This window comes from Saimiri boliviensis, unplaced genomic scaffold (genome assembly GCF_048565385.1).
Source record: "Saimiri boliviensis isolate mSaiBol1 unplaced genomic scaffold, mSaiBol1.pri Scaffold_29, whole genome shotgun sequence".
NCBI lineage: Eukaryota > Metazoa > Chordata > Mammalia > Primates > Cebidae > Saimiri > Saimiri boliviensis.
Genome location: NW_027412512.1, coordinates 1 through 8894, shown reverse-complemented (window position 1 = coordinate 8894; position 8894 = coordinate 1). Strand labels below are relative to the sequence as shown.

Below are 8894 nucleotides of genomic sequence, written 5' to 3'. Positions count from 1 at the left end.
CCTCCTGACTCGCTGGGATTACAGGCGTCCGCCACCACACCTGGCTCATTTTTGTATTTTTAGTAGAGACGGGGTTTCTCCATATTGGTCAGGTTACTCTCCAACTCCTGATCTCAGGTGATCCGCCCGCCTCAGCTTCCCAAAATGCTGGGATTACAGGCGTGAGCCACCATGCCCAGACTTTTTTTTTTTTTTAAAGACAGAGTATCGCTGTCACTCAGGCTGGAGTATAATGACGCAATCTCAGCTTACCGCAACCTCTGCCTCCTGGGTTCAGGCAATTCTCCTTCCTCAGCCTTGTGAGTAGCTGGGGTTATAGCCGTGTGCTACCATGCCTGGCTACTTTTTGTATTTTTGGTAGAAACAGGGTTTCACCATGTTGGCCAGGTTGGTCTCGAACTCCTGACCACAGGTGATCCACCCATCTCAGCCTCCCAAAGTACTGGGATTACAGGCGTGAGCCACCTGATGGGCACCCGCTTTTTTGTTTTTTCTGAGACAGGGTCTCACTGTCACCCAGGCTGGAGTGCAGCAGTGTGATCTCAGCTCACTGCAACCTCCACCTCCCAGGTTCAAGCAATTATCCTGCTTCAGCCTCCCAAGTAGCTGGGACTACAGGTGCACACCACCACGCCCGGCTGATTTTTGTATTTTAAGTAGAAACAGGGTTTCACCATGTTGGCCAGGCTGGTCTTGAGCTCCTGACCTCAAGTGATCTACCCACCTCAGCCTCGGGCCCTTTTTTCTATGGCTGAACCTGAACCGTTTCTTAGGGACTGGTCACTGCATTAAATTATGACCCCGTCAGGTGTTCTGAGATCCTGGTTTAAACCACGTGCCCTGGTTATAAATTAGACCCAGAACTGGCAAACTATACGCCACCTCATCATCAATTTTTATATGGCCTGCAAGCTAAGAATTGTTTTTACATTTTTAAATGGTTAGGGGAAAAAAATGACAAGAATACTATTTTGTGACCTGGGAAATACTAAGAAATTCGAATTTCATCAGCATCCACAAATAAAGGCTTGTGAAATTCAAAAGGAGACTGGTGGCCAGGTGTGGTGGCAGACCTCTGTAACCCCAGGGCTTTGGGAGGCAGAGGCAGGTGGATCGCTTACGCCCAGGAGGTCAAGACCAGCCTGAGCAACACAGGGAGACCCCTCCTCTTTACACAAAATACAAAAATAAGCCAGGTGTGGTGGGGCGCTCCTGTAGTCCCAGCTACTTGGGAGGCTGAAGCGGGAGGATGGCTTGAGCCCAGGAATTCAAGGCTGCATAAGCTATTACCACGCCACCACACTCCAGCCTGGGCGACAGAGCAAGACCTCACCTCAAAAAAAAAAAAAATGGTTTTTAAAAGTTTGGCCGGGGGCGGAGGCTCACACCAGTTATCCCAACATTTTTAACATTTTGAAGGCTGAGGCAGGCGGATCACCTGAGGTCAGGAGTTCGAGACCACCCTGGGTAACATGGTGAAAACCCATCTCTACTCAGAAAAACGAATACAAAAATTAGCCAGGCGGGTGGGGCAGGACTGTAATCCCAGCTATTTGGGAGGCTGAGGCCGGAGACTCGGTTGATCCCAAGAGGCAGAGGTTGCAGTGAGCTGAGATCACACCACTGTACTCTAGCCTCGGTGACAGGGTGAGACTCCCTCTAAGAAAAAGTTTGCTGGCCCCTCCAAAAGCAACCAGGCCATGCAGCTATGGTTCCCTGGTGGAGATGGGTGGGAGTGCTGGGCATGGGGCCAGCCGTGGCTCTGGTCCTGGGGTCCCCGATCCCCTTGGGAGAGTGAGGACCCAGCCCCGAGCTCAGGCACCGCCCATACCGTAGACGTGGCCATTGATGCAGCACTTGTTGAAGGTCAGGACGTTCTGGGTGAGCGTCCCCGTCTTGTCTGAGAAGATGTACTCCACCTGGCCCAGGTGGTCGTTGAGGCTGGTGCTCCGGGCCTTGGCCGGTACGTCCTGCGCCTCGTAGTACATCTTCAGGTCCCAGTTGATGAAGACGCTGTTTCCCAGGTAGATGAACTCGGATCTGCGGGGGCGCACAGGGTCTCGGTCAGCCCCAACTGCTCCCCGTTCCACATCTGAACCCAGGGCGCGGCCGGCCGGCGGGGACTCACATGATGAACATGGCCATCGGGATGGTGACACTGAGCAGGATGAGGAAGCCCCAGAACATGAGGAAGGCGTCTGCGGCCACGCTGCTCCGGTGCAGGGCCGAGACGTAGTAGTGCTTGTCTCTGAATTCTCTGGCCAGGAAACCGGAGCTGAAGGCCAATACCAGGGAGACGAGCACCACGGAGATGAAGATCTGGCAGGCGGGCGAGAAGGGGCAGGGTAGGGGGCGAGACGGGGCGGGGTGGGGGGCGAGACGGGGCGGGGGAGGGGCGAGACAGGGGGAGTGAGATGAGGCGGGTAAGGGGTGAGACGGGGTGGGGGGGGCGAGACGGGGCAGGGAGGAGTGACATGGGGCAGGGGAGGGTGGGGGCCTCCACTCTGCTATTAGGACAGGGTGAATGCAAAGATAAGGCTGGGGCTGGGCGCAGTGGCTCATGCCTGTAATCTCAGCACTTCCGGGAGGCTGAGGCAGGCAGATCACTTGAGATCAGGAGTTCAAGACCAGCCTGGGCAACAAAGTGAGCCCTCATCGCTACAAAAAAATTCACAAATAAGTTTGTCAGGCATGATGGCGCACACCTGTAGTCTCAGCTGCTCAGGAGGCTGAGGCCAGAGGATCCCTTAAGCCCAGGAGGCCGCAGTGAGCTACGATGATGGCACTGCCCTCCATCCTGGGCAATAAAGTGGATTGAAAAGCATTTATTTATTTTTTATTTGTATTTGCTTTTTGAGACAGTCTTGCTCTGTCGCCCAGACTGGAATGCAGTGTCGAAATCTCAGTTCCCTGCAGCCTCCCCCTCCTGGATTCAAGCAATTCTCTTGCCTCAGCCTCCCAAGTAGCTGGTATTACAGGCATGAGCCACCACATCTGGCTAATTTTGATATTTTTAGTAAAGATGGGGTTTCACCATGTTGGCTAGGCTGGTCTTGAACTCCTAACCTCAGGTGATCCGCCCACCTCAGCCTCCCAGTGTGCTGGAATTATGGGCATGAGCCATCTCGCCCAGGCTAAAAAAAAACATTTATATGATAAAACTTTTGTAAAAAATTATTATTATTATTATTATTTTGAGACGCATCTCACTCTTGTCACCCAGGCTGAAATGTAGTGGGACAATCCCGGCTCACTGCAACCTCAGCCTCCTGGGTTCAAGCAATTCTCCTGTCTCAGCCTCCCGAGTAGCTGGGATTACAGGTGCCTGCCACCACACCTGACTAATTTTTGTACTTTTAGTAGAGATGGGGTTTCACCATGTTGGCCAGGCTGGTCTTGAACTCCTGACCTCAGGTGATTGGCCCACCTTGGCCTCCCAAAGTGCTGGGATTACAGGCATGAGCCACCACGCCCAGCCAAAAAATTATTTAATGAAAGACTTGCCCACAGGATCAGTCCACACGTTTTGCAGAAGAAGGAAACTGGGGCCTGGAAGGTGACATCCCTGCCCCAGCCCCTCCTCTGTGTTCCTGGGGCAGGGGCACTTGTCGGCAGCTCACCACGACCACCAGCTTGTTCATCATGAGATCTAGCTTGGTTCTCTTCAAATGGATCTTGCCACAGTTCTTCATGATTTTTGTGTCAAAACCTGCAGGGTTTACAAATATGTATCCAACCACCCATCCACTCATCCACCCACCCATCACTCACCCACTCACCCCTCCACCCATCTACCCACCCCACCACCCATCTACCCACCCCACCACCCATCTACCCACCCCACCACCCATCCACCCATCTACCCACCCCACCACCCATCTACCCATCTACCCACCCCACCACCCATCCGCACATCTACCCACCCCACCACCCATCTACCCACCCCACCACCCACCCACCCATCCACCCATCTACCCACCCCACCACCCATCTACCCACCCCACCACCCATCCACCCGTCTACCCATCTACTCACCCCACCACCCATCCACCCATCTCTACCACCCCACCACCCATCTGCCCATCTACCCACCCCACCACCCATCCACCCATCTGCCCATCTACCCACCCCACCACCCATCCACCCATCTGCCCATCTACCCACCCCACCACTCATCCACCCATCTGCCCATCTACCCACCCCACCACCCTCTACCCATCCCCACCACCCATCCACCCATCTACCCACCCCACCACCCATCTACCCATCTACCCATCTACCCACCCCACCACCCATCCACACGTCTACCCACCCCACCACCCATCTACCCGTCTACCCACCCCACCACCCATCCACCCATCTACCCACCCCACCACCCATCTACCCATCTCCACCACCCATCCACCCATCTACCCATCTACCCACCACCCATCCACCCATCTACCCATCTACCCACCACCCATCCACCCATCTACCCATCTACCTACCCCACCACCCATCCACCCATCTACCCATCCCCCCACCACCCATCTATCCACCCCACCACCCATCCACCCATCCACCGACCCCACCATCCACCCACCCATCCATCCACCCATCCACCCACCCACCCATCCACCCACCCATCCACCCACCCATCCACCCATCTACCTCTTCATCCATCCACCCACCCATCCACCCACCTATCCACCCACCCATCCAGCTACCCATCTACTTCTTCATCCATCCACCCATTCACTCATCCATCCATTCATTCGTTCATTCACCCAGCCACCCACCCATCCACCCCCCATCCACCCACCCACTCATCCACCCACCCATTCATCCACCCATTTCACTCACCATCCACCCACCCAGCTACCCATTCATCCATACACCCACCCACCCACATACCATCCATCCATTCGCCCACCAATCCTGGCACCCATCCATCCATCCATCTGCCCACTCATTTATCCATCTATCTGTCTATCCCTCCATGCACTCATCTCAAGAATCCATGCACCCATCTACCCAGCCATCTGTCCACCCATCCCCACATCCATCCACCACGCCCCGTCGGGACAGCTCCTGCTCGAGGACCCTGGAGCGGCCATACCAGCGTAAATGACCAGTCCATAGCAGGTGTCTGTGTTGCGAATCTTGCAGCCTCGGAGGAGGAGGTTGCCAATGTCCAGGGAATATTTATTGTCATTCCATTCCAGGCACCCCACGAAGTGGTGCAGCCGGCTGTTGGGCGCCTCACATGTCACTGTGCCTGTGGCCAGCCAGGTGGTCAGTGAGTCAATGGGCTCAGGCCCCCCTCTCCAGGCTCCCTGCACTGCCCCCCCCCCATTGTGAATGTCTGTGAGCTCCATCAGAACAGGTGCCAGCCTCATCTCAGCCATGCTCTGACCGCAGGGCACAGTCCAGCACCTGCACACAGTAGGTGCTCAATAAATGTGTCAAAAGGGAAGAGGAGAAGGAACACCTGCCGGAGGAGCCTCCTCCTGGGTGCCAAAGCCTATCCCCTATCCCCGCCCCGTTCACCAGCACCCTACAATGACCTCACTTCTGTTGAAGAAAACAGGTTCAGACTACACAGACTGGCCCAGGGCAGCGTTCAGTGAAGGTTAAAATGATAATAGGGCATGAGGCTGGGACCCCGGAAGGGAGAGGGGCCACAGGGTTCCTGATGGGTCCTCATCTGCCTCCCGGTCACGCCTTAGGGATGGGCAACCTGACTCTGTCCTGATGTAGGAACTGGAGGCATCTATGTTGGGAGGGCAGAGGGCAGAGAAGCCACAGGGCAAGCCCACACCCCATGCCTCTTCCTCTGAAAAATGGGTTCATGCCCAGTGACAATGCTGGGCAGGTGTCCGAGGCCAGGCCCACAGAAAGCCTCCTTGCTCACCCAGGAAAAGTGGGAAAGGAAGAGTCACTGCCTGTCTATGATTCTGTGCCCCAGTGGCATTAAATAAAGGAGCCAGCTGGGTGCGGTGGCTCATGCCTGTAATCCCAGCACTTTCAGAGGCCAAGGCAGGTGGATCACCTGAGGTCAGGCATTCGAGACCAAGGCTGACCAACATGGTGAAACTGCATGTCTACTAAAAATACAAAATTAGCCAGGTGGCGGGTGCCTGTGAACCCAGCTAGTCTGCTGGGGAGGCCGAGGCAGGAGAATCACTTGAACTTGGGAGGCAGAGGTTGCAGTGAGCCGAGATTGCACCACTGTACTCCAGCCTGGGCGACAGAGTGAGACTCTGTCTCAAAAAAAAAAAAAAAAAGAGGGAGCCTTTGGTCAAGCTGTGGGAAATTTCTCAGGGAAATTAGGAGAGATGGCGGGCACCCTCCACCAGGACTAAGCCTTTCCCCAGATACCACAGGCAGATGGGAAAAACAGGTGTCAGGAGTCTATGGTTCAAGGAAAAGGCTCTGCGTGAGAATCAGTTAGAGCGAGTTGCCTTCACAATAAGACAGGCAGACAAAACAAAATTGTACTCCAGGCTGGGATGCAGCAGAGTAACTGTTTCCACACCACTCGTGAAACACCTCCAGGTGGAAATGAAGAAACAGCCAGGCCGTGAAGTGGGGGCAGCACTCTGTTCCTAGAGGCCTTTCCCACCCCGGGAATTGCCAGCCCACGCAGCACACAGGGCGTTTTCAATGAAACAACTGAAACCTGGGGCCAGACATGGTGGCTCACGCCTGCAATCCCAGAACTTTGGGAGGCTGAGGCAGGTGGATCACCTGAGGTCAGGAGTTCAAGACCAGCCTGGCCAACATGGTGAAACCCCATCTCTACTAAAAATACAAAAAATTAGGCGGACATGGTGGCAGGTGTCTGTAGTCCCAGCTACTTGGGAAGCTAAGGCAGGAGAATCGATTGAACCCCAGAGGCGGAGGCTGCAGTGAGTTGAGGTCGCACTACTGCACTCCAGCCTGGGCAACAAGAGCAAAATTCCATCTCAAAAAAAAAAAAAAAAAAAAAAAAAATCAACAACCAAACGTGACTATGTTATGGGTAAATTTTACACTTAATAGAATGTAGCACTTTCTTGTTGGTTTTGACACAGGGGTCTCACTCTGCTGTCCAGGCTGAGTGCAGTGGTGTGATCACAGCTCACTACAGCCTTAGCCTCCCTGGGCTCCAGCGAGCCTCCCACCTCGACCTCCCAAGTAGCTGGCACCACAGGAGCGTGCTACCATGCCCAGCTAATTGTTTCACTGTTTATAGAGCTGGGGTCTTGCTATGTTGCCCAGGCTGGCCTTGAATTCCTGGGCTCAAGTGATTCTCCTGCCTCAGCCTTCCAAAGTGCTGAGATTCCAGGCATGAGCCACCATGTCTGGCCAGCACATTTTTTTAAAGCAACAACAACAATAACGACAATGAAATACCCCAACTTTTCCAGATTTGAGGGACAGGACTCCGCTCAATGCCTCTCACCTTGAAAGGACGCCATATTCCTCACGGTGGTCAGTTCCTGGTGAGTGACCGTCAGGGCCTGTCTGAACTTCAAGTTGGTCTCCCTGGTGGGAGGAAGGGAGGGAGGGGAAAAAGGAGGTGATGGAGGCTTCGAGAAGCCCCCAGGCCCCTTCTGGAGTCACTCAAACATTTCCGCTGAGCACCTACTGTTTGCCAGCTGCCGGCCAGATGGCTGAGGCCCAGAGAGGGAGAAGGCCTTGCCCAAGGCCACACAGCACATTTGCCGAGGACTGAGGCCAGGGCCTAGGGCGTCCTGCCCTTGGGCACACAATGGGGTCTGCAGCAGTGAAAGCCTGGGGAGGGTGGGCTTCTTCCCCTGGACTCCTCCCTCTACCCCTGCTGGCTGGAAACGCACCCTCGGCGCCTGGCAGCACCTATGCCCACATACTGAGTGACTGAGGGTGACTGACCAATCACTGAGTCAGCTTGGCTTGCCGCCTCCTTGGTGACAGGGGAAGGGGGCACCTCCAGGCCCTACGCTTCCCCCGGTCCCCAGCGATGCCACAGCTCCTCATCCGTCAATGTCCCCATCCCCCACGGGTCCCCAGAAATGCCACAGCTCCTCACCTGTCAATGTCCCCACCCCCCTGGGGTCCCCAGCGATGCCACAGCTCCTCACCCGTCAATGTCCACTGTCTCCACATAGCAGAGGCTGCTGGGCTCCGTGCTGGCCAGCAAGAGCATATCGGCCTGGGGGTGGGGAAGGCGAGGTGGGGTGCGGTGGGGGTAAGAGGGGTGGGGGGCGGCATTGCAGGAAGGGATACAAGACACGTGGGGGGCAAGGAGCCCTCCCCACCCTGAGAGGGGCACTCTGTGGGGGGTTCGGGGACCCCAGGGACACCCAGCTCACCGGGACGATGCTGTCCTTGTGGAGACAGACCACATCCCCCACGCACAGGTCCTTCCACTTCTTCCACGTGAAGCTGCGGGGACAGGGCGCGGTGGACTCTCTCCCACTGAGCAGAGGCTGTTGCCCCGACTCCTAGGATGCCTTCCCCGACCTCCCACCCTGCTCCCCTCGGGGGCTGCGCTCCCACCCAGGGACCTCCAGGGCCCTTGTCCCCACGTCCTCTTCAGATGTTCCCTGTCCTCCCATCGCCCGCAGCTCTGCAAGCGTTTGGCATCTGGGTCTCAGCCTCTGTCCCCATCCCGGGCAGGTGCCTGATCAATGCAGGCCCGTTCCTGGGGGACTCAACCAGCCAGGAGGTTGGGGGCATGGAAGGTGACAAACCCCCTAGCCAAGCACCCCGCCCTGCCAAGACACTGGCCCTACTGGGCCGGAGCCCCCGTGTCCGCTAGGTCCCCATCGGCAGCCCAGCCTCACCTCTTCCCCATCAGAATCTGGCAGGGCCTGTTGTTGATGGCTCTGTCACTCCTGTGTCTCCCCTGGGCCAGGAGGGAAAGGATCAGAGAGACCATCCAGCCTCTC

General features: G+C 56.0%; 1 pseudogene; it reads right to left on the bottom strand.

Moving 5' to 3' along the window:
* Positions 1–1659: 1659 nt before the first annotated feature.
* Positions 1660–8388, bottom strand: LOC141583414 (phospholipid-transporting ATPase IK-like; annotated as a pseudogene).
* Between the last annotated feature and the right edge of the window lie 506 nt (positions 8389–8894).